Consider the following 25271-nt stretch of genomic DNA (forward strand, 5'->3'; position numbering starts at 1 on the left):
AATATTAAAAACAAACAATATAAAAATTCCCATTTCTTCTTACTCTCTTAATGATGCTTCCATTTAACAAAAGGGTGTCTGGGAGTTCCTGTCATGGTGCAGTGGTTAACGAATCCGACTAGGAACCATGAGATTGCGGGTTCGGTCCCTGCCCTTGCTCAGTGGGTTAACGATCCGGCGTTGCCATGAGCTGTGGTGTAGGTTGCAAACGCGGCTCGGATCCCGTGTTGCTGTGGCTCTGGCGTAGGCCGGCGGCTACAGCTCCGATTGGACCCCTAGCCTGGGAACCTCCATATGCTGCAGATGCAGCCCTCAAAAGACAATAATAATAATAATAATAATAAACAGCAGATACACACTATTTCACCATTTATATATATTTATATAAAGTATTTAAATTTACCCTACCTGGAGAATTCTGCAGGAATTCTGGGGTCTATTTCATTACAAGAGTGTGTGTTCATGCAAACACAGACAAGTGCACACATAGCAGACTACTGCCATGGTCCTTAAGATTCATAAGGACAGCAGAAGACACAATTGATGGCAGGAAGGATGTGGACCTCTGCTCTTAATAAGCTGCCATCTCTTCCACTCTATCAGGTACTTCATGATAAAGAGGAAGTAGGAAGCAACTTTAAAAATCAGATTCACCTCGGAGTTGGCTGCTGTGGCACAAGGGGATGGCTCTCTGCAGAGTCAGGACGCAGGTTCGACCCCTGGCCTGCACAGCAGGTAAAAGGAAGTGGCACTGTCGCAGCTGCTGCATAGGTCACAACTGCGGCTCCGATCTCATCTCTGGCCTGGGAATTCCACATGCCACAGAGTGCCCCCTCCACCCCAAAGCCATGATTACCTCAATTTCTCCACAATAGACATGTACTTTATAATCTATGTGCCCCCCCGCCCCCGCCCTTAAGCCTGGTTCCTAAGAACCATGCCTACCACAGCAGGCACAAATAAGACAGTCCCACCTTGTTACAGGGAGGGGACTTCAGAGGGATGGGCACAGGACATAGGGAATATCTACTCATCTGACAGGAGTTCATCAGGAAGGCACACGGAGGTCTTGGGGAGGCGCCACCTTCCTCAGACCCTCATCAATCTGTTGGGAACATGGCTTGGATCGTCAGTGTCAGAAAAATGAGACACATGAACATGGGGAGATCTCGACAAGGCTCTCCTGCAGAAGGACGCGGGTACTCCAAAAAGCGTGCACACCGTACAAAGGACCCTCCCCTATGTATCCCTAACTCAGCAGATGTATCTGTCCCCTTCCCATTGGTCAGGTTAGGGCGCACATTCTTCCCAGTTGGCTAATTTGAAACAAAGTGTTACTGGGAGAAGAGGGAAAGAGGAGGGGGGAGTCTGCAGGAAGGTGAATGGGAGCAAAATGGAGTAACCAAGATTTCCCTTGATAGAAAAGATATTCTGTTACTTTCCACACAACCACCTCTCACCAAGACTCTGGAAAGCCATCCTTGACCAAAAAAGTCCGAAGGGCAAGAAGGGCAAGACATCCCTCAACCTCTCATGTGCCCACCTTCACACCCACCCTGCACAACTGGACAGATTTATCTGTGTCCTCTGCTAGGCAGGAAGCAGTCTGTAGGAGGATAACAGCAAGGGTCTGAAATGCCAGAGTGGAGAGGAAATTCTGCCTCTAAGAATAGTGAGCCAGGTAAAACCTCTTCCAGACTCTGTTTCCTCACCTATAAAAAAGGCAAGAAGGGAAAGGGCTGGGAACCGACGGTATCTGCCACACAGTGAACCTGAGCCACCTGGCAATCATCAATGCTGCCTGTCCTGTGCCTTCTCACCAGTGGCCCAGGAAGGAAGCGGCCCCTCTCCTTCCATCAGTACCTGGGGTCCATCCTCTCCCACTTCTCAGCCACCTCAGCCTCTGGATCACTTTGCAGTGAGTCTTTCTTCATTTCAGTCAGGTGTCTCCTCCGATGGGATCCTTTCGCTGATGTCGTCCTCAAACACCCTATTCCTGCCACCTGCTGCCCCCACTCTCTAGCCTTTTACCCTATTTAGCTTTCTTCCTGGCACTTGTTACTACCTGACATTACGCCCAGCGGATTACAAACTTACTACCTGTGAGGTGCAAGCACACACACAAATGCTAGCTTTGTTCTGTTCATGCTGTACTTCCTGAGTCTGGAACAGCACAGGGCTCCTAACAGGTGCTCAATAAACATTTGTTCCATGAAGAATCATTTCTTAAATTATCACTAAGCCTCTCTCTCTCTACAGCTCTTCTCTCAACAAAGAAACAGGCTCAACTCTTATCTAAGAATAGTAACTATACTAACAAATCCCACACCTGAATTGTCTGCCACTTCCTCCCATACTGCTTCCCTAAAGCTGCTCTTAGCAAAGGCTCCCTTAGTTGCCAAATCCAAGGCTTTATCCTGACTTCCCAGCAGCATTTTAAACTATGGGCCATTTCCTCCTCTTTCATCTCACTGGTTTCTTGCAGGCCACTCTCTCCTGCCTTCCCTCTGACTGCAGGCTCCTAAGGCACAGCTTCCCCCCAGGCTCCTTCTATTGTAAGGCCTAACCCTTATACAGCAGTGTCCCCAGGGCTAAAGCCTTTCAGTACCACAAGGGCTCCCTGAGTTCTCAACTCAATTTCCAAACTTCTCTCTACATCGGGACCACTGCACATTTCCAAACCCAAGTCCTCCTCCTGACCTCGAAGTGACCACATCCTAGCCAGTTCCAATTAAGTATTCCAGAGATGCCACAAAAAACCCACATCTCTTCCAAAATCAAACTCAGTACTGCCTTTCCACACATACATACCTGCTCCTATGTCCCCCACGGGAGGCTAGAGTCCCACCATCTGCCAGCCAGCCCAGAGTTCAGTCATCCTTAACTACTTCCTTTCTATTCACGTCTTCATAATTCCTGAATCCTGTGGTTCCTCCCCAGTCCACTTACTGAGTTTATTACTACTTGGGGCAGTTGTTTTCTTTACTTGATAGAGCCTCCTAACCCTCATGGCACCACGAGCATGTTTCCCTAAAGCATAAACAAAATCAGATCTTATCTCTACAGTGTCTTCAGCAATGAAAACAAATTCCTCACAGCACAGAGCCTGCACAGGCAATCCAGCCTCCAGTCTGTGTCTTCTGCCCTGATGCTACCTCCCACCATTCATCCAACTGTACTCCACACTTGGAGTAAGCTATGCCTCATCTGGAAAATCCTTCCTCTGTCCTTCCACCCCAGTGTCTTATCCTTCAGACCTCACCTCTGGAGTCACGTTCTCCGAGATGTCTCACCCGACTTCGTAAACCCTGAAAGCATCTCATGAAAAGCACTAGAGTGCAGCAGCTGTACCACCATGATACTATCCTTGCCCTGTCTGTGTGTCATTGGCTAAGCGACGAAGCACCCTCCAGGAAGGGACTCTGTCTTGGTGCCTGGCATTTGGACTCATAAGGGATTATCTTGGGAAGGAGTAAGTGAATACATGGGAAAGCTATGTTTGCAGAAAAAAAGGCTTCTTTTCTTCCTTTCTTTTTGTTTTGGCCACCCCCTGACATATGTTCTGGGGCCAGGGATCAGATCCCAGATTCAGCTGTGACCTACCACAGCCGCAGCAACACCAGATCCTTAACCCAAAGTACTGGGCCAGGGTTCAAATATATGTCCCAGCACTCCAGAGATGCTGCCAATCCCATTTGCCACAGCAGGAACTCCAAGAGAAAAGGCTTTTCTTCATAACTGGTAGTCTCTTCTTTTTTCCTTTTCTGTTTATTCTGTTCTTTTAGTCCAATCAAATTTCTCTGTGCTCATCATTCACACTTTTTCAAAGTAATACATGAGCTTATTAGCTTAAGAATTCAATAATACAAAGCTTAAAACAACAAATATTGCTGACTATACTCCTCCCAGTTCCTGATTCACATATCCCAGAGGTAGTCCTTTGATCCGTAGCTATTCCTTCTGCTACTTTCCAAAATATTTCTAAGAAACAGTGAAACCCCAAAGTTTCCATTGTGGCTCAGTGGTAAGGAACCCAACTAGAATCCATGCGGTTTCAGGTTCAATCCCTGGCCCTATTCAGTGGGTTAAGGATGTGGCATTGCCAGGAGCTGTGGTGTAGGTCACAGACGTAACTCAGATCCCTCGCTGGTGTGGCTGTGGGGTAGGCCAGCATCTGCAGCTCCAACTGGACCCCTAGCCTGGGAACTTCCATATGCTGCAGGTGTGGCCCTAAAAAGATAAAACAAAAAAAAAGCTACAAAAACAGTGATAACCCACATTAACAAAGTGAAGAATAAAAGTCATATGATAATCTCAACTGATGCAGAGAAAGCTTTTGACAAAATTCAACATCCATTCATGATAAAAACTCTCAACAAAGTGGGCACAGAGGGAACATACTTCCACATAATAAAGGCCATATAAGACAAACCCTCAGGAGTTCCCGTTGTGGCGCAGTGGTTAACGAATCCGACTAGGAACCATGAGGTTGCGGGTTTGGTCCCTGCCCTTGTTCAGTGGGTTAACGATTCGGTGTTGCCGTGAGCTGTGGTGTAGGTTGCAGACGCAGCTCGGATCCCGAGTTGCTGTGCCTCTGGCATAGGCCGGCGGCTGCAGCTCCAATTCAACCCCTAGCCTGGGAACCTCCTTATGCCGTGGGAGTGGCCCAAGAAATAGCAAAAAAAAAAAAAAAAAAAGACAACCCCTCAGCCTCACATTATACACAACAGTGAAAAGCTGAAAGCATTTCCTCTAAGATCAGGAATAAGACAAGGATACCCAGTCTCACCACTTTTATTCAATAGTACTGAAAGTTCTACCTAAAGCAATCAGACTAGAAAGAGAAATAAAAGGCATCCAAATTAGAAAGAGGTAAAACTGTCACTGTATGTAGATGACATGAAACTATATAGAGAAAACCCTACAGACTCCAACAAAAACCCATTAGCACTAATAACAAATTCAGTGAAGTTTCAGGAGATAAAATTAATAACAGAGGGAGTTTCCACTGTGGAGCAGCGGAAATGAATCTGACTAGTATCCATGAGGATTCCGGTTCGTTCCCTGGCCTCTCTCAGTGGGTCGGGGATCTGGTGTTGCCATAAGCTGTAGGTAGCAGACTTGGCTTGGCTCCCGCATTACTGTGGCTGTAGCATAGGCTGGCAGCTGCAGCTCTGATTCGACTTCTAGCCTGGGAACTTCCATACGCCATGGGTGTGGCCCTAAAAAGCAAAAAAAAAATAAATAAATAAAAAATAAAAAAAATTAATAACTGAAATATGTAGCGTTTCTATACATAATAAATGACATATCAGAGAGAAATTAGGAAAACATTTACAACTGAGTAAAAAACACCTAGGAATAAATTTAACAAAGGATCTGAAAGACCTGCACTCTGAGACTATATAAGACATTGATGAAACTGAAAATGCCACAAATAAATGGAAAGATAAACTGGGCTCACAGGTTGGAAGAAATAACATTGTTAAAATGACTATACTACCCAAAGCAATCTACAGATTCAATGCAATCCTTATCAAAATACCAACGGCATTTTCCACAGAACTGGAATTTTAAGGAACCACAAAAGACTCGGAATATCCAAAGCTATTTTGAGAAAGATGAGGAAAGCTGGAGGTATTATGCTCCCTGATTTCAAAGCATACATCTGAAACTAACATAATATTGTACTTCAATAAAAATAAATAAATATTTTTCAAAAAATGCTAATACTGCTACTTTTTTTCCCAATTTTAAACATTATTCTATTGGCTTCTTCCTATAAAATAAGAGTTGGCAGATATTTTTATGTAAGGCCAGAAAATAAATATTTTAGGCTTTGCAGGACACATGGTCTCCGTGACAACTATTCAATTTTGCCACTATAGCAGGAACATCATCATAGTAGACCCTTGCTATGGAAGATGAAGCATATCTTCCCTAGAGTTATTCTTACCGATATTTATTAAATCAATATTCGATTCATAGCTAAGTCACAAACTATACTGTGCTAAATTTTTTTTGTATATTTCTTCCCTAAAGATAGTAAGTATCTTTAAATTTAAAATTTTTAATTTACTTTGTTTTCTATGAATAATTTTCCTAAAAATGCACCCCCAAGGGAGTTTCTGTTGTGGCTCAGGAGATTAGGAACCAGACTAGTATCCAGGAGGATGCAGGTTTGATTCCTGGCTCCGCTGAGTGGGTTAAAGGATCCAGCATTGCTGTGAGCTGTGGTGTAGGTCGCAGACATGGCGTTGCTGTTGCTGTGGGGTAGGCCAGCAGCTGCAGCTCTGATTCAACCCCATATGCTGCAGGTGCAGCCCTAAAAATGAAATGAAAATTCCTCTCAATTTAAGTTAATTCCCTCCCCCCAACAGCATCATCCTATCTGGAGTCTTGCAATTCTCTCCAATCTGCTTCGAAGCCACTTCCCTAAGATTTCTCATCACCATCCTGCGGATTCTTTCCCTGGGACCCTCTCAAGAGTAAACACCCACATTTCCTTCTCCTCTCTGAGGGTTCACCCTCTCATGCTGGTGAGACACAACGTCCGCCAACTCCCTAAGAAATTCGAAGTTTCTGAGAACTTCACATCTAAGCATGTTTGCATCCCACCTTGATGGCTAGGTGGGTAGCTAATCACAGGCTGGAGATGGATTTCTCCTAAGAATTTTGAGAGCATTTCACTGCTGTCCTGTTCCTCCCACCACCTGTTAAGGAATCTGTTCTCTAATCACTCGTAAGTAATGGCTCTTCCTTCTAAGAAAGCTCATAGCCCCAAGGCACATCTGTTCATAACTATGTGCCTTAGGGCTGTTTTCATCCAGGAGGTTGAGCACCTGGTAAATTCTTTCACAAACTAGAAACTCCTGTCTCAGTTCTGAGAAATCCTCTTGTATTATTTCCTCATAATCTCCTTTGTTTTCTTTTTTTTTTTTTTTTTTGTCTTTTGTCTTTTTTGTCTTTTGTTGTTGTTGCTATCTCTTGGACCGCTTCCGCGGCATATGGAGGTTCCCAGGCTAGGGGTTGAATCGGAGCTGTAGCCACCGGCCTACGCCAGAGCCACAGCAACGCGGGATCCGAGCCGCGTCTGCAACCTACACCACAGCTCACGGCAACGCCGGATCGTTAACCCACTGAGCAAGGGCAGGGACCGAACCCGAGACCTCATGGTTCCTAGTCGGATTCGTTAACCACTGCGCTACGACAGGAACTCCTCCTTTGTTTTCTTTTGATGGAACTCCTATTACTGTACTTGAATAGACCTTATGAGCTATACCTCTAATTTTCAATTTTCTCATTAAAACTTTTTGTTGTTGTTGTTGCTTTTTTAGGGCCGTGCCCACAGCATGTGGAGGTTCCCAGGCTAGGGGTCAAATCAGAGCTACAGCTGCCGGCCTACACCACAGCTCACGGCAATGCCCGATCCTTAACACACTGAGCACAGCCAGGGATCGAACCTGCAACCTCATGGTTCCTAGTCAAATTGGTTTCTGCTGCGCCACGATGAGAACTCCCCTCATTAAAACTTTTTTTTCTCTTCGTGTTCTGCTTTCTGGCTTCCCCAACTTTATCGTCCACCTTTTCTTCTTATTTTTTTACAAGTAACATGTTTGCCATTCAATAATTCTTTTTTCTGTACTCTATTTTATTTTTATAGTCTCCAAAAATCATGCCAAGTAACCAACAATGGGAGGGCATTCAGATGACAGTCCCTTCAAAGAAGACCCCACGATGTAATGGAAACATTTTCTACACAACTAGAACCATTGGACTGGCATGAGAAAATGCTTCTGTAACAACTTAAAGGATTTTTTTATATTTCAAGGCTCTGAATAAGTTTTTCCATCAAAGGTGGCATAGCACTGAGGAGACACTGGATGCCAGTGAAGACAGAGGGGGAGAGGGAGGAGGAAGAGGAAAAAAAAAGAGGAAACAGGGAAAGGAGGAGGAGGAAGGAGAGCTATGGGCAGGCAGATATTCTGGACAGCAATGGCTCCCAATAACTGAGCACCTACTATGCCCAGGTGATGTGTTAAAGCTGAACAGGGATTTTCTCTGAATCTCACAAACACTGCACTAAGCATAGTACTATTTTTATCCTTATTTTCCCAGTGAGAAAACTGAGGTTCAGAGAGGGGAAGTGATTTAGAAGGGGAGTGATGTGTTCAATGCCTCAAGGCCAGGATGTAATCACGATGATGGAAATGTACTTTATACCAGAAAGAGAGAAGGACCAGAAGACACTCAGAAAGGGGAAGCCTGCAGAGGGCAGGGGGAAGGGGCAGAGACACAGAGAAAAACAGCCAGGACCCCATCATCTCTGCCGGGACGCTGCAGTAAAGGTGTCCTCTCCACACCCCCCCCAGTCCTACTTCACGTCTGACTACAATCCCACTACTGAAGACTCCTACACGAAGATCTGCACCATGGACGGTGCTCCCCTGGCCAGACATCCTGGACACCACCATCCAGGCGAGTTCACTGCAGGCAGGAGCAGGACATGCATGCTGGCCAAGACTTCCAGCTCATGTTTGCCATTAATAACCGGCAGAGTTTCAGCGAGACGGGCAAGCTCTTCACACAGATCCTCTGAGTCAAGGACCAAGATGACTCCCCATCGTGTTGGTTGGGAACAAGGCAGATCTAGAGACGCAGCACCAGGTTCCCCATCTGAAGCCTCTGCCTTCAGCAACTCCCACCACATGGCCTACATCAAGGCCTTGGCCAAACTGTGCCTCAACGTGGATAAGGCCTTCAAGCAACTGGTGCAGGCCATCTGGACGTACCAGGAACAAGAGCTCCCACCCTGCCCGCCCAGTGCCCCCTCCCCCCAGAAGAAGGATGGAGGCTGCCCCTGTGTCATCCTGTAGGGAATGGACAGGAGCATCAGGCACAAGCTCTTGGGACCAGCTCCTGAGCCCGCTCCTCCATCTGGGTCTCCCAGGATACACTGCACCTCCATCCAATTCCTGGCCTCCACTATGTGCCTTCTGCCACTGCTTCCTCCCCACACCTGAGCCCCAGGGTGAGGGCTCTGGGTATCTGGGTCACTGCTGTATATAATCCCCCTCTCCTAGAGAAATAAACGTCGCTGCCAATGTCAAAAAGAAAAAGAAAAGAAACAAAGAAAAAAAAAAAAAAAAGACGGTACAGCACCAAAAATGAGGACTTTGATTCATATCTAAATTTTTTGATGCCTGAAAGGTTTTTCTGGAACGAAGAGAATCTGTAAATGAAATCTGTTTCTGTGGACAGTTAACTTTTGTGTATAGTTCAGGCTAGAGCAAGCCTGTGTAGGGTGATCTTTGATGCTGTCTACAACAGGCTAGAGATAATATACCACCTTAATCTCATGACTACATGTTAAAGCATTCACATCTCTCAAGATTAAAAGGGGGCCATGAGGGCAGGAATCATATCTATTTTGACAATCACTGTGTATCTAATTCCTAGCACAGTATTTGGTGAATGAGTCAATATATTAATACTACACACGGATTTATCAATGGTGGGTTGAAAGAGAAGGATCATACTGGAGTAAGGGAAATAACCCAGGCTTAGACCAAAAACCCTTCTCTCCAAAAATGCAGATGCTTAACTTGAAATATCTGCCAATATCACTACTGAGAAGGCACTGGTACTGTCACAACTTCCAAACTGAGGCAGCTCTTTGTTTTCCTGGCCTGAAAGTACCGTTTCCATCTCTAACATAAACTAAGATGCTTTGCTCCTCAAAAGTATTTTAAACATTCAATATATTATACTAAAAGCTTAGTTACCCTGTACATGGGTAATGCAAGCCAAAAAGCAAATCAAGAGTAGTGACTTGAATCTGTGAGAGATAATGAGCAGTAAGAGCAGTAATGACCTTCTAGAAAACTCTGTTACTGGATCAAGTGTATCAGAAATGTCCATTTTGAGAGGCTTCCTATTGGTCAACTATGACAAAACAAGGCTTTTACTAACGGAATGAATCTCCTCTGGCTAGGTAAACTCATTACTACTGACTTCAGCCAATGGCTAGGTTGCCGTAATTCCTTAATTTGTTTTACCTAGACCATATAATGGTGTAAACTAAGGAAGGCTCTACAATCTAGAATCAACTAGAAACATTTCAAGCTGCACTGACAGAATCAGAACTGAATGGAACCTTTGAGATCACACAAATACTTGATCTCAATGATGAATGAGACACATCTGCATAATACAGAAGGAGAAAAATCAACTCTAACACCCAGTTCATCTCATCAATTGGAGAAAATCATTTCAACTCCTACTTGCTTGATAAGAATCAGTATTGAGGGTAGTAGTAGAAGCAAGTGGGCAGGCATTACCAGAGCTATCAAGTAACACACTGTAAAGTAAAACCTGGGAGTTCCCATGGTGGCGCAGTGGAAATGAATCCGACTAGGAACCATGAGGTTGCGGGTTCAACCCCTGGCCTCGCTCAGTGGGGTTAAGGATCTGGCACTGTGGTGTAGGTCACCGATGCGGATGGGATCTGATGTGGCTGTAGCTGTGGTGTAGGCCGGCAGCTGTAGCTCCGATTCGACCCCTGGCCTGGAACCTCCATATGCCTTGGGTGCGGCCCTAAAAAGCAAACAAATAATAATAATAAAAAGTAAAACCCAACTGCACTTTCTGTCATCAGACCTTACACTGAAATGTCAACTGACCCAGATCAGGAATGATCCCATCTATGAACACAGGACTGAAGAAACCAAACCTCTGACAGCCAAGCCCACTCAAAGTTCAGAGCCCTGAAAATTATGTAGGGAGACAGAGTTTTACATATGACACTCCACATTCAGTCTCAAGAGACCTCACCAGGCACACAAGACCTTTGAGCCTCGTTACACTCTAATACCTTTGCGGAGGAAGAGCAATAGCTTAGACTTGAGTGAAGATATCTAGGTTTTGAACGCAAAGGTAGTATGATCTGTACAATTTATTCAATCTCCCTGGGACTCCATTTCTCATTTGTAGACTAGAGACAAATTCTATTTTGTCTCTTTTGGGAGAGGAGACAGGTTAAATTTGAAGGAACAGTAAAGACAGAAGCATAGCGAACTTAAAGCTCAGGGCTTGCAACACTTTTATCTTAATATAATGAAACAAAGTGTCAGAGCAGTCTGATTGCCCAAAGGCTATTATGCAGAAGTACAAGAATTAGATTTCCTGGGTTCCAATTCCGCTCTCTTAGCACTACTACATCAAGTGTCTTGTAGGCAAAGGAAAGTAGCGTTCAGGATTGGAGACCTTCTATTTGGGCCATTTACTGAGTGGGCAGAGATTAGAAAGATACTCTACAGAAAAACCACAACAGTCTAGAGGGGAAAAAAAGCAAGCAAGCTGTAGCAGGGGACGGTTTTGATCCATCCTTGGGGTAAACAGGAAGCAATTAAAACGGCTTGATAAAACTATCATTCAAAAAGATCTTTTAAGTACATTTTAGACAAGAAGGATGGACCCTTCAAATAATACTACATACATACAAGGGAAAAATATATTTTATACAAATAATTCCTATGATAAACACAGATAAAATCTTTATGTATATAAGTGCTAAGTAAGTAATTCTATTTAAATTCCTTATCTACTTTCATAAAGCTTCTGAATTGTTAAACAAAACTATTTGGAGCAATTTACAGTAAGGAACAAAATCTATCTGATGGCTAGCCAAGACAGCAGGAAACAAAGTAAATACATTAACAAAATCATAACATAGACAACACTCGGCAGAGTTTTTACTTTGGGATAAATAATACAAGAAAAATCACATATTTATGGTCATCCAGGCTCATCACTCTTTATTCCACAGAATGTAACAGAAGAGCCAGACCAAGTACAAACCAATCTACAATCTGAAAACATCAGATAAATCTGCGGAATGCCTAGTGCTAAAAAGATAGGCTTTTCCCCTACCTCTACAACTCTGCAGTGTTAGAGTAAAAATTTATTTTTAATTAAAAAAAATATTTTTTCCAAAGTGTTTTTCCTCTATTTAAAAACAAGAAAAATAATGGATTCTGAAACGGACACAAATGTCCTTCTATTCAAGTTTTAAGGTGAAATCCTGACACTTAACTTCCATGTCCCACGTTAAATGGCCTGCCACAGACCCAGGATGACCTGCACCCAATGCACTCCACCGCCATTTCATCTCCCAAAAGCCATTCAACTCTGCCACCTCCTGCCCTTTCCTTAGGGTCTAAGAAGTTTTGTTTAACAGAATCTGAGAAGGATGTTTTAGGCCCTGGATTTTTATGTCTTTTTTTTTTTTTAGGGCCGCATCCACAGCATATGGAGATTCCCAGGACAAGGGTTGAATTGGAACTGTCGTAGCTGGCCTACACCACAGCCACAGCAACGTCAGATCCAAGCCACATCTGCAACCTACACCACAGCTCACAGCAACACCAGATCCTTAACCCACTAATGGAGGCCAGGGATTGAAACTGCATTCTTGTGGATGCTAGACAGATTCGTTTCCTCTGAGCCACAACGGAACTCCAAGCTCTGGATTTTTAAAAGATTAAACAGTTCTTAACCTTCTCCCACCTTCAAGGCCCCCCTTCCATGAAATCTAAAAGGAAGAGAGGATCGTGTCTGGACCAGTTTGGGGGGGGGGGGGGAATACGTGAAACAAGGCGTTGCACGACGTGACTGACCAGGTTAAAAGTTCTCCTTGCAAGAGCAAGCATGACAAGCCCTGGCTGAATGGTGAGGCAGGTGGCTGGCAAGAGGAATCTCCTGCCAATAAAATGCCCTGGTTCTCCAAATCTGACTGTGCTACACTAAAAGCAGAAACTGCAGGCAACAAGCAAGAGTGAAGACTCAAGAGGCCACTTCGGGCAAATGTAAGCCAATTGACTAAACTCTGTTGATACCATCAATATATTGTGTGTGGTCCATTTAATTGGCTTAAATATTGGTATACGTATAGATGTAGTCACCTATTTGAAACTAATATATTAGCAAACAAGGTATCATTAAAACTACTGATTTCTAACACCTACATAATCGCCTAACTAAAAGGAAAGCTCAACAAGTTTTCAGATTGGTATGTGGTATTATTTAAGGCAGACTAATCTGGGAGACGAGAAGGGCCTGTTAGTTTACTGGGTAAATAGGATCCATTCCCGGACCGAAGGACAACCGTTTTGAGATATAAACTTAACTTCTTGATACCCATAATCTCTCACTCATATTACATTACACTTCTATCACCTACACCGATGCTCCCTTCTACCACCAACACAGGCACTTGAGAACCAAACGTAGCCATGGGACTTAAGATTGTTCTAGATGCAGATGAGCAGTTACAACGGACGGCAAATTTCCAAACTGCCACTTTAGAATACATGTGCAGGATGAGATTCATACCTTCAATCATAGGCACCCTTTCTTTAAGAAGCTAAATTTGCAAACAAGGCCCTTTACTGGTGGCAGGATAACAGCTCAGGTGATAATGAAATGAAATAAATAAAAGTCAGGAAACTCTCTCATTAGCCTGGACAAGAAATCCAAGTAATAACTCTTAAAGACTCAATAGAGGAGTTTCCTGGTGGCTCACTGGGTTGAGGATCCCAGAATTGCCAATGCTGTGGCATGGGTTCAATCCCTGGCCTGGGAAATTTCATATGCTGCAGGTGTGTCCAAAAAAATATATAAAATAAAAACTTAAGGCTCAACAGAATCCTCAAGGAGTTGGTGACAAAGCTGCATGCCACAGACAAGTATAACAAAGGCAGCCCTCAAACAGAGGAATACAAAATAATAAATTCTCCAGAGGGTCAAGGAACTCCATCAGTCCCTGACCCCTAGGACAGGGCCTACTATACAGTCACTACCCATATATTGGTTGGGTGAGTATGTGGATTGAATTTATAAACGGAAGGCTCACTGGCTAGTTTCACCACTCACATTATTTTCTTCCCGCCACCCTCAAATGACTTAAGGGTCAAAAAAATATAAGGAGACAATTTCTGCAAGAGCGTCACTTGTTTCAGCCTTCAGTGTTATAGGCTTGCGGTAACTCTCAGGCTGGCCAAGGCCTCTCTGGATAGAAGTGCCACCAGTGAGTGATTCAAAGTACAAAACCCACCATATCCTATATATGTGGAGATGGCAAGCTCTGTACACAAAAGTAGTTACTTCCAAGTCTATCACTAGTATTCACTTCAATTTGATTTAGCAATTAATTTGATTTGGATTTAAACAGCTGACTCTACTTTAAAATTCACCCTAAAGTCTCTCCACAGTGTAATGCCAACGTTTCTTAGTAATCTTTGCTTTCTGGGAATTTGACTCCTATCTAGATTCCATATACTTCTCCTGGGCCCAAGTTCAACTCCTAACTTGGTGAATTCCTTAAGATTCTGCAACCAGGGTTATCTACTCCTGAACAAACCACAGTACTGATCCGCTTCTGCTTGCAGCTTTTAAAAGCCACACACTGGGACTCTCCTATCACCACCAATTCCTGAACCAAACATCTACAGTTCCCACTCCCATTAACCCTTAGATGGGAGTGACCACTGTGGGCCCCCAAATTTCTTAGCCAGGCAAAAGGGGATACGGTGATTTAACTGCCTTGAGAAGAAGGGAATATGATGACAAAGATAAAGGCAAAGAGAATACTTACAGAGGAGAACAGTAATATTTTATTTAGACTAAGAACAAAGAGGTAACTGAAAGGCCATTAGAGAAAAAAAAAGAAAGAAAGAAAACTTAGAAGCTGCTGTTCAAAGACTTGGTAAGAACGTCAACAACATAAGTGTACGTTGCTCTACAGAAGGCCTCAGCGTTAACAATATGATCCCAAATGGGAAAAAAAAATAGTAGTCTGGCTATTAATATTTCCTGCTGAATGAATGAGACACCTGTTTTTTGACATTAACTGAACAGTCCTCAAACAGGTTTTACAAAATTTTAAAAAGGTTAAGATACCCTGTATTATTTGTATTTCCTCTATTCCTCTGTTACTTCTGGAATCAGATTGCACTGCACTTTAATTTCTACTGAAGTATAATATGCATTTAAAAATGTAAAGCTGTCCACATACTAAACACACCCATGTAACCAGCATCCATATCCAGAAACAGAACATTCTTAGCACTATGAAAGCCCCACCCATGCTTTTTGGCCACTCTGACTTTTTTCCAAGGGTAAGCCTGACTTCTAAGAGCATAGATTAGTTTTGCTTGTTTCTGTACCTTATAAAAGCAGAATTATATAGTATGTACTCCTGTAGTCTGGCTTCAGTACTAGTTATCAATTTACTGTCGCTCAATTCCAAATTCACCCTTCAATACCTGCTCTGTGATAATGCACTGGGCGTGAAGCATTTTTCCTTTACAAAGAGTGTGATGTTAAGCTTGGTCAGTAGAGGGCGCTGGAGGGGCATCACAGGAGGAAGGGAACATGTCTTTCAGGTTCAGGGTGCAGTGCTTTAGTCCAGTGGGAGTTAGGTAGGGACATCTGGTGGTGCTCTGCCCCAGTCGCATCCCCAGAGCATTAGACTGTTCTCATATATTCAAATACAATCTGGAAGCTGTTAATTTGCCAGCACAGGTCCTACCTATACTTTAGGATAATGAATTATCTTACAGCTTTTTTTCTTCTCTAGGAAAAATATTCCTGTATATTTAATATTACCATTTAACACCCCAGGTATTTTCAGTTCTCTCCTGAACTTTCTATGTTGTATCTGCCTTAATTTGCAAAATCAAAGCTGAACTAAGGAGTTGCCACGGTGGCTCCATGGTTAATGAACCTGACTAGTATCCATGAGGATGCAGGTTCAATCCTTGGCCTGGATCAATGAATTAAGGATCCAGCATTGCCATGAGCTGTGGTGAGGGTCACAGACGTGGCTTGGATCCTGCATTGCTGTGGCTGTGGTGTAGATCAGCAGCTACAGCTCAGATTCGAGCCCTAGCCTGGGAACCTCCATATGCCACAGGTGTAGCCCTAAAAGAAGACAAAAGAAAAACACCCAAACAAACAAAAGCTGAACTAAGATACTTTATCTAGTCAAAGTATCAACACTTATATAAAGTCTGACAAAAGACAAGGACAACATCCATCAAGCACTGCCCTGGACATTCTAAAGAACATAAGGAGAAACTATGAGATGTATGAGATGTGTAAACTAGAAGGAATGAATATATATATATATATATGACTGTTCTGTTCCTATTCTAAGTCCTTAAGAAACTACTTGAAAACTAGAACCAAGAAAGGGTTTATATGATGATCGGTAAAAAATATATTTGTACAAAGATCACTAATTTTATAAAAAGAAACCTCAAGTTTTCCTCATGTTTGCAGTTGCTGCTGTTCATGTCATGAATACCAAGCAAAACCAACTCTACTGCTCTGGCCATGACTACCACTCAAGGGATTGGTGCCAAGGCAAAGGCCCACTTACACAGGCGAACCTCCCAGAGTAGAGTCTGGCACCACACTGGAACTGGCCCAATTAGCCAAGAGCCGGCATGAAAGCAACACATCTGTAGCTTGTCTTTATTAATTCAATTCTAGCCAGAACTGTGTTAGTATGTGTCCAACATAATACTCACCTCCAATTTTTTTATACCAAATTCAACCACTTTTCAAACTTCTCTCTCTCATTTTATGGTCTGGCATATCTCTAAGGAGTTGGTCACCTCATTCAGTAACCAAAAAGGGCAGATACACAGGACAGTCACCAAAGAAACTAAGGACATGACTTCAACTATAAAATGAGGATATTTTACATCAGACTTCAAAAAAAAACATACTTTCTTAGGAGTTCTTGTGGTGCAGCGAAAACGAATCCAACTAGGAACCATGAGGTTGCGGGTTCAATCCCTGGCCTCGCTCAGTGGGTTAAGGATCTGGCGTTGCCGTGAGCTGTGGTGTAGGTCACAGACTTGGCTCAGATCTGGCATTGCTGTGGCTGTGGTGAAGGCTGGCAGTTGTAGCTCCGATTGGATCCCCTAGCCTGGGAACCTCCATATGCCATGAGTGCAGCCCTAAAACACAAAACAAACAAAACCAAAAAACCACTTTCCTAGCATTTCCCCTGTGGCTCAGCAGGTTATGATTCCAGCTAATATCCATGAGGATATAGGTTCAATCCCTGGCCTTGCTCAGTGGGTTAAGGATCAGGCATTGCCACAAGCTGCGGTGTAGTTCACAGATGCGGCTCAGATCTGGTGTGGCTGTGGCCAGCAGCTACAGCTCTGATTCAACCCCTAGCCTGGGAACTTCCATATGCCACAGGGTGCGGCCCTAAAAAAAAACACAAAAACAACTCCCCCCCAAACAAAAACACACAAGCAAACAAAAAAACCTTTTCTAAGGATCCTTTGCCCAAAAGGTGGGGAAAAAAAAACTACAGGAAATGAATCCTGAAAAAGCACTAATATATTCCCTATTTTTCTGAGTTCTCCATTCTACAAGTAAATAAGAAAGCTGTTTTTCTTTTAAATATAAAAGAGTAAGAAATTCATTTTTTTCAAGAAAAACTTACTAAAAAGAAAAGAATGCAGAGAAGTCAACAGAATGATTCAGAAAATCTGTTTTTATTAGACGGCATGAACATCTTTACCAAAACATGTTAAGTACTTTAAGAAATTCTTAAATTTGTGAAAATTTAACCATACAATGGCGATTACCCAAATTACATAAAAAGTATCAATAATTGAAACTATAAATAGAATAAATAAAATTAAGAAATATGTTATTTTTAAATCTATCCTCACTCTTACACCAAGAGAATCAATCCCTTGAGGTCATTCCTGTTAAATTTTACCACTGGCCCACAACTGCTGGATGCTTCAAACACGGACTAAAAGACACTAGATAAATCCATTTCATTCAGCTCTTGACCCAAGAAAGCTTTCTCATTAGTTTTGTATAACTCTTATCCCTATCAGTGATACCCAACTGTTTAAAACATCGGATTGGAGTTCCCATTGTGGCTCAGAGGAAACGAATCTGACTAGCATCTATGAAGACGTAGGTTCGATCCCTGGCCTTAGTGGGTTGAGGATCCAGTGCTGCTGTGATCTGTGGTATAGGCTGCAGACATGTCTCGGATCCCAAGTTTGTTGTGGCTATGGCCTAGGCCAATGGCTACAGTTCCAAATGGCCCCCTAGACTGGGAACCTCCATATGCCATAGGTGTGGCCCTAAAAAGCAAGAATAAATAAATAAATAAATAAGTGTGTGTGTGTGTGTGTGTGTGTGTGTGTGTGTGTATAAATCTATCAGATTGTTACAACAATGTTCAGATTCTGGAGAATCTAGTCGTTTTCTTATCCACACAAATTAACTTCTTAACAGACTATAATACACAATTCAAATATAAAAGCACAGAAAAAGGCAGAGACCTTTTTGTGAAAGAACATGACCGCTTAAATTATTCGTTTGTTCCCATCTGAACTGACATTTGGTAGAAATAATGAATTCACTTGCTAAAGTAAAAACAGACTGAGGGACAGAAAAACGGGAAGAAAATTATTTAACAGCTTGTTAAAACATGAGACATACTACTTCAACTTAAAAAAAAATCACTTAGTAAGAAGCAGATACACACTTGGGGCAAAGTCTATAGTACCTCCCGGCTCTTGATTATATAATTGAGACTAATGGCTGCTATTTACTCTGATTTGGAGAATTTGGAAAAAAAAAAAATCATGGCATTGGATACTAGGTATATGGCTTTCTGCTCCAAAAATAACCTGAAATTGTGTAGCTAATATCCAGGAGGCTGGCTGTTCAGAGAGCAAGCAGCTTGAACTTCAAGGCAAAAAGGGTCCAAGGGCACAGCAGTATCCTATGTGAAGCAGACTATGACCTCAAGTGTCTGCTAGGTTTCCCTTGTGACTTTTCCATCTATTCTGACCCCTTAAGTCTCTCTACCCCAGATGATTATACAGGAGTCTGAGGGCTGTTTCTGCCACTTCCATCTAAGGTCAAGTCACAAAAGGTTTCAGAATAAGAACCTTCCTAAAGGGAAAACCCTAGATACTTGTTCTTCCAAGTGGACATGTGATGAGTGTATGTGTGTCTCTCTATATGCACATACAAGCAAACAAATTATGTATATGACATACATTATTTATACACAAATAGAAGTAGATTATCCTCCAGACAGAGTAGGACAGTGCATTTGAGCTATTTTTCTGGTAAAAGAGACACTACATAATCCATTCTGTCCTTCTGCTAAGAGCATAAATTCTGCAGTCAAACTGCCTGTGTCCAAATCCTAGCCCTTGCCATTTATTAGCTGTGTGACCTGGGCAAATCACTTAATCTCTCAGTTTCCTCATATGTAAAACAGGAATGATAATCATGTGAGGATTAAATAAATTAGTACATGCAAATAACAAAATAGAGTGTCTGACACATAGGAAGTACTACATAAGGTTAAATAATACTACTGACATTTATACAACAGCCATCCAATAGGATTACAGGAAAAGTATATTACCATGGCAGTGAGAATAAATGACCCATATGAATTCAAGTGACCCATACAGATTCATGATCCATAATCCCAAACCAAAGTAACCTTGGAACTTTCTTATCCTCGGAGCAAACCCCAATGTAGACAAAAACATTTCACAAATGCCTTATAATCCAAAAGCAGGAGTCTAGCTCAAAATCTTTTCTCATAAAACCTTAAAAAGACAACTCATTCAAAAGCAAATCAATAGGGGGCGTTTTAATTTAGCTAAACATACAACTTTATTTATTTATCTGTCTATGGCAATGCCAGATCCTTAACCCACTGGGCAAGGCCAGGGATTGAACCTGCAACCTCATGGTTCCTAGTCAGATTTGTTTCCACTTGCACTAGGACAGGGACTCCCTAAACATACAACTTTATTTTATTTTATTTTATTTTTTTGTTTCATACAAATTCTTTTTTTTTCATTTTTTTTTATTACTTAAATGAATTTATCACATCTGTAGTTGTATAATGATCATAACAATCTGATTTCACAGGATTTCCATCCCACAGCCCAAGCACATCCCTCCACCCCCCAAACTGTCTCCTCTGGAGACCATAAGTTTTTCAATGTCTGTGAGTCAGCATCTGTTCTGCAAAGAAGCTCCGTCTGTCCTTTTTTCAGATACCACATAAACATACAACTTTAAAACACTCTTTTCTATATGACACGTCTTTCTTTCTTTTTTTTTTTTTCTTTTTGCTTTTTAGGGCCACACCCACGGCAAATGGAAGTTCCCAGTCTAGGGGTTGAAGAATCGGAGCTGCAGCTGCAGGCCTACATCACAGCAACACTGGATCTGAGCCACATCTTCGACCTACACCACAGCTCACAGCAACACTGGATCCTCAACCCACTAAGCAAGGCCAGGGATCGAACCCGCAACCTCATGGATACTAGTTGGGTTCGTTTTCGCTGAACCACAACAGGAACTCCTACATGACCCTTCTTTTACTGAACATAATCAGAGGGAAAAAGTACTTTGCATAAACGAATTTTTCAGACACCTCATTTTACTTTCTTTAAAGCTCTTAATCAAAAATTTTCCTTTCATTTTCTACAAGTTTCTCAATCATCTTAAAGCATAACAAAGAGTAAAATAAATGATTCAAGCAACAACCAATAGTGAAGGTCAGATTAGGACCATTAGACGAAAGGTGGACAGACCTGGAAGTCTGTAGGTTGTCAGAAAGTTACCCTATGGACTTTGGTGGCCAAATGGGTTAACACAACTTGACAACAAAGGGCTATGCCAACGTGAATCCACCAATTAACCTTGGTAAACAAAGTAGGACAAACAAATATTACAGCCTTCTAACAGGAACAGGAAGTATAATACACCACGTATGAATAATAAAAAAATAGGAATGATTATAAATCCAACTACTCATTTACAGGTAATATGGAGAAAGTATCATATGATACAAGGATACAACCAGCAAAAATCCATAATGTGGGAAAGGGGAATCACCCGGTGTTTTCTTTTTCTTTTTTTTGTCTTTTCGCCTTTTCTAGGGCTGCTCCCACGGCAGATGGAGGTTCCCAGGCTAAGGGTCGAATTGGAGCTGTAGCCACTGGCCTACGCCAGAGCCACAACAATACACAACACGGGATCTGAGCCGAGTCTGCAACCTACACCACAGCTCACGGCAACGCCGGATCTTTAACCCACTGAGCGAGGCTAGGAATCGAACCCGCAACCTCATGGTTCCTAGTCGGATTCATTAACCACTGAGCCACGACAGGAACTCCAACCTGGTGTTTTCAACAAATAAATACCATAACAACAAAAAAGGATAGTTTATTACAGATTAAAAGAGATTAAAGAGGTATCAATCAAATGCATTAGGTGTACCTTATCTGGACCTGATTCAAAGAGTTAACTGTAAAAAGTCATTTTTGAGAAAAGTCAAGGGAAGAGCTTCAGTATTAGATAATATTAAGGAATTAGGTTACAGGGAATTGGTTGCATATGCTAGTGTGTTTTTCTATCCAGAGATATATACACTAAAATATTTATAGGTGAAACAATAGGTTGTTTGGGATTTTCTTTAAAATACTCTAGGTCAAAAGAAAGTGAAAAGGGACACATAAAACAAGAATGGCATGAGGATTCATCGTATTATTCTCTCTACTTAAATGTATGTTTGAAATATCCCAAAATAAAAACATTTTTTTAAAGTTAAGGGAAAGAAAAGACAGGAATTCATAACCAAATCTTAGTTTGGCCACCATCCATGAGGCATGAAAAAGTGCAGAAAGCTTTATGTAAAACAAACACGAAAAAAAGCTGACAGCAGTGCCCTCAAAAGACTATATGTGAGATACTTTGCGTAGATTTCTTTTGTCAGCAGAAATTGTCTCTACCACATGCCTATGGAGGTATGCTTTCCATTAGGCAATGAACTATTACCAAAGTGTAAATAAGATGTCTTGATTTCAAACTGAACTCTTTCAGACTTTTTACTCTGAGAAAAGTTATTCATGGAAATTGACTACACCATAATATGTGCTTCTTCAAATGGGTGCATAGAATTCTAACCCTTAAAGCAGTTTATCTATACTTCTCAATTTTTCCAACACTCACATACATAACGTTGTTTTAGCCGCACCTATGGCACATGAAAGTTCCAGGGCCAGGGACTGAACCCACATCACAGCTGTGACCCAAGCCCCTGCAGTGACAATGCCAGATGGATCCCTAACTAGCTGTGCCACAAGAGAAGTCCTAAATAAATATTTTTGTACAAGCTGAAGAAAAACTCATTAGTATAAGGAAAAAATGAAGTTAAAAAGAAAAAAAAAAGCAACTTCCCTTCTTCCAATCTTTTCTCCATTCCCATTGCTCCTAAAATATGCTATTATCATCTTGGTAGCACAATGGTTAAAACATTAACCGATTATACCATGCAGGTCAAATATACCACCTACCTCCTTCCAAAACTTAAAAAGTATATGAGTAATTATTCTTATCTTACATGTTATAGAAATGTACTATATTTAGAGAAAAAAATGCTGTTCAAATATCATAACCACTAATCTAATAAAGGGGTTCAATAATACAGGCACCAAGGCTATGCAAAGGATAACTCTCTTTCATCTGTAACTATGCATTTTGTTTTGGGTTTTTGTTTTTTTTTTTTTTTTTTTTAAGGGCTGTACCTGTGACTTATGGAAGGTCCCAGGATAGGGGTCAAATCAAACCCGCAGCTGTAGGCCACCATCACAGCCACAGAAATATAGGATCTGAGGTGCATCTATAACCTATGACGCAGCTCGCAGCAAACCCAGATCCTTAACCCACTGAGAAAGGCCAGGGATCAGAACCACATCCTCACAGACACTATGTCGGGTTTTTAACCCATTGAGCCAAAATGGGAACTCTCCTAACTGTGTGTTTTGTACCCCTTCTTGTTAGGTAAGGAAAACGATGTTACCAGAAAACTGCACCTTGCCAGCTTTAACAATACTATTCCAATAGCTGTCTGCCAAATATTTTTAATAACTCTCACCAGGCTATCATCACCTTTCTGTGATTTTCTCTGGGCCTTACTTATCTATTGAACATGAATTGGTCAATAATAGTGGTAAAAAGGAAGAGACTATAAAAAAACAAACAACAAATGATACCTAAAGGTTAAGCTAAGGTAGTTTTAAAACACACAGCTGACCTTTGAACAACGTAGGGGTGAGGGATGCCGATGCCCCATGTGCAGCTGAAAATCCATATTTAACTTTACGGTCAACCCTCCACATGCGATCCATCTGCACCCATGGATCATGCCACATATCCAGCAAAAAAAAAAAAAAAAAAAAAAAAAAAAAAAACAGCCACATGTAAGTGGACCCCATGCAGTTAAAACCTGTGTTGTTCAAGGATCAACTGTAACTGAAAATGAACTGTAAGATAAAGTACCTCTGGTCCCAGGGAAGGCTGATCTGGGAAATCTATTTCTGTATTGATCTCTAAGCTCCTGAGAACAGAGACAAGGTAACATCACATTATCATTATCAAGGAAGAAATCAATTAGCTCTGCTCCCTTCTGTTGCTAATACTTGGAACAAAGGTTACCTCCTTATTTAATACAGAAGTATTTATATCTATCCACCCTGAGATAGATGGTTTTCAGATATTAAAAGTCCTTCTACTAAAATAAATTTAGGATCTAAAAACTTGAAGTTAGACTTGTCCTTCTAATATGTGCTGCTGAGTAGTTAAGGACTCAGCATTGTCTACTGTGGCTGAATTCGATCCCAGGCCCAGGAACTTCCACATGCCACTGGCACAGACAAAAAAAGCACTGTTAATGATAATTGATAAACTAGAATCCAGCAATGAACATTTAATGCATTATTTTTCTTAATTATCATAGACACTGTAATTTTTCCCATTGTACAGATGAAGAAACCAAAGCACAGGATGTTAAATAACTTGCCAAGGAAAACAGAGCCAGTAAGTAATAGAATAATATCAACCTCATCATTACTCCAAGTTTTTTAGGAGTAAACAGAAAAAAATTTACTGGTAATTTATTCCAAAATCCATTAGTAACATTAAATCTTGTGAAGTTTTAATCTAATTATTTGCTAAGCATCTACTGTACAATGAGAATTATGCTACTTAACACCAGAGGGGAAGCAGAAGATGGCTATTCCCTCTCAAACCTTACTGTCAAGGTAGAGAGACAAAATACACATACACAACTAGAAGAGGAAAATGTGTGTCTTTCCCAACAAAAGAGCTACCTCTTCATAAATTCATCATGGCCAGGCCTCACTTTTCCCCCAGTGCATTTTCTGGATATATCACAAGTGACTGTAGAAAACCAGAGACAGTATTTCCACAAGCTGGTGGTGAGGGCAGGGGGTGGGGGGGCAGAGGGAGCTGGCTAAGGAATGAAAATCTTCCATAATTTCAGTTCAATTCTAACCACACATACATAAAAAACTAAAATTTAGTTAAAAGATACTAAAGATCCAAATATGAGTAAGACAGTCTACCTAATTCTAATAAAGCACAGCCTAGTGAGAAAAGACAAACCTGCTAACAACTGGCATTTGGTATGGATGCAAAGTGAACTAAAGAAGACTTTCATATACAGTAGGAGCAAAAATAAATTAGAAAGCAACTGCAAGGGGAAATCCTAATAAGCTGACTCCTAGGGACGCTATAAAAAGAAAAGTAAGACAGAAATGTTAAATTCTATGACTAAAAATTATGTTTCTAATCCTGTAACAGGTCCTGAATATTCTATATGCACAAACGGGTCCCGCCTCAAAAAGCCCAGTCCTAATGTAACAGTAATTTCAACATCAATTTTTAATGTCTACCTCCGTCTCTACTGTTCCACAATAATGTCCAGTACTAAATCAAAAATTACAAGATATAAAAAAAGCAAAAAGGGAGCTCCCATCGTGGCGCAGCAGAAATGAATCCAACTAGGAACCACGAGGTTGTGGGTTTGATCCATGGCCTCACTCAGTGGGTTAAGGATCTGGCATTGTTGCCATGAGCTGTGGTGTAGGTCACAGACGAGGCTCAGATCTGGTGTTGCTGTGGCTCTGGTGTTGGCCGGCAGCAACAGCTCCGACTGGACCCCTAGCCTGGGAACCTCCATGTGCTGCACATGCGGCCCTAAAAAGATCAAAATACCAAAAAAAAAGAAAGAAAAAAGAAAAAGGGGTATAAGAGGAGACTAAGCAATCAAGAGAACCAGACAGAGATGACCCAAATGCTGTGCTATCAAAAAGGGAATT

The 25271-nt window shown here is 41.7% G+C and overlaps 1 protein-coding gene and 1 pseudogene across 25 annotated transcripts in view; one reads left to right on the forward strand and one right to left on the reverse strand.

Annotated features, from left to right (window-relative positions):
- Nucleotides 1-25271, reverse strand: part of CHD6 (chromodomain helicase DNA binding protein 6) — a 216833-nt gene that overhangs the window by 150302 nt on the left and 41260 nt on the right. For 2 of the 25 annotated variants that reach the window (XM_085003929.1, XM_085003924.1), the window contains exon 1: nt 23431-23483. The exons of 22 other annotated variants lie outside the window; for them this stretch is intronic. The gene's annotated coding sequence lies outside the window, so the exon portion shown is untranslated. Of the gene's footprint in view, nt 1-23430; nt 23489-25271 lie in introns of those variants that run through there. One more of the 25 variants, XM_085003932.1, reaches the window with a different exon arrangement.
- On the forward strand, nt 8202-8876 carry LOC100738390 (ras-related protein R-Ras pseudogene; annotated as a pseudogene).

This window comes from Sus scrofa, chromosome 17 (genome assembly GCF_054392235.1).
Source record: "Sus scrofa isolate SSC_HxYL_T2T_F1_AM1 chromosome 17, Sscrofa_HxYL_maternal_Yorkshire_Landrace_v2.0, whole genome shotgun sequence".
Taxonomy (NCBI): Eukaryota; Metazoa; Chordata; class Mammalia; order Artiodactyla; family Suidae; genus Sus; species Sus scrofa.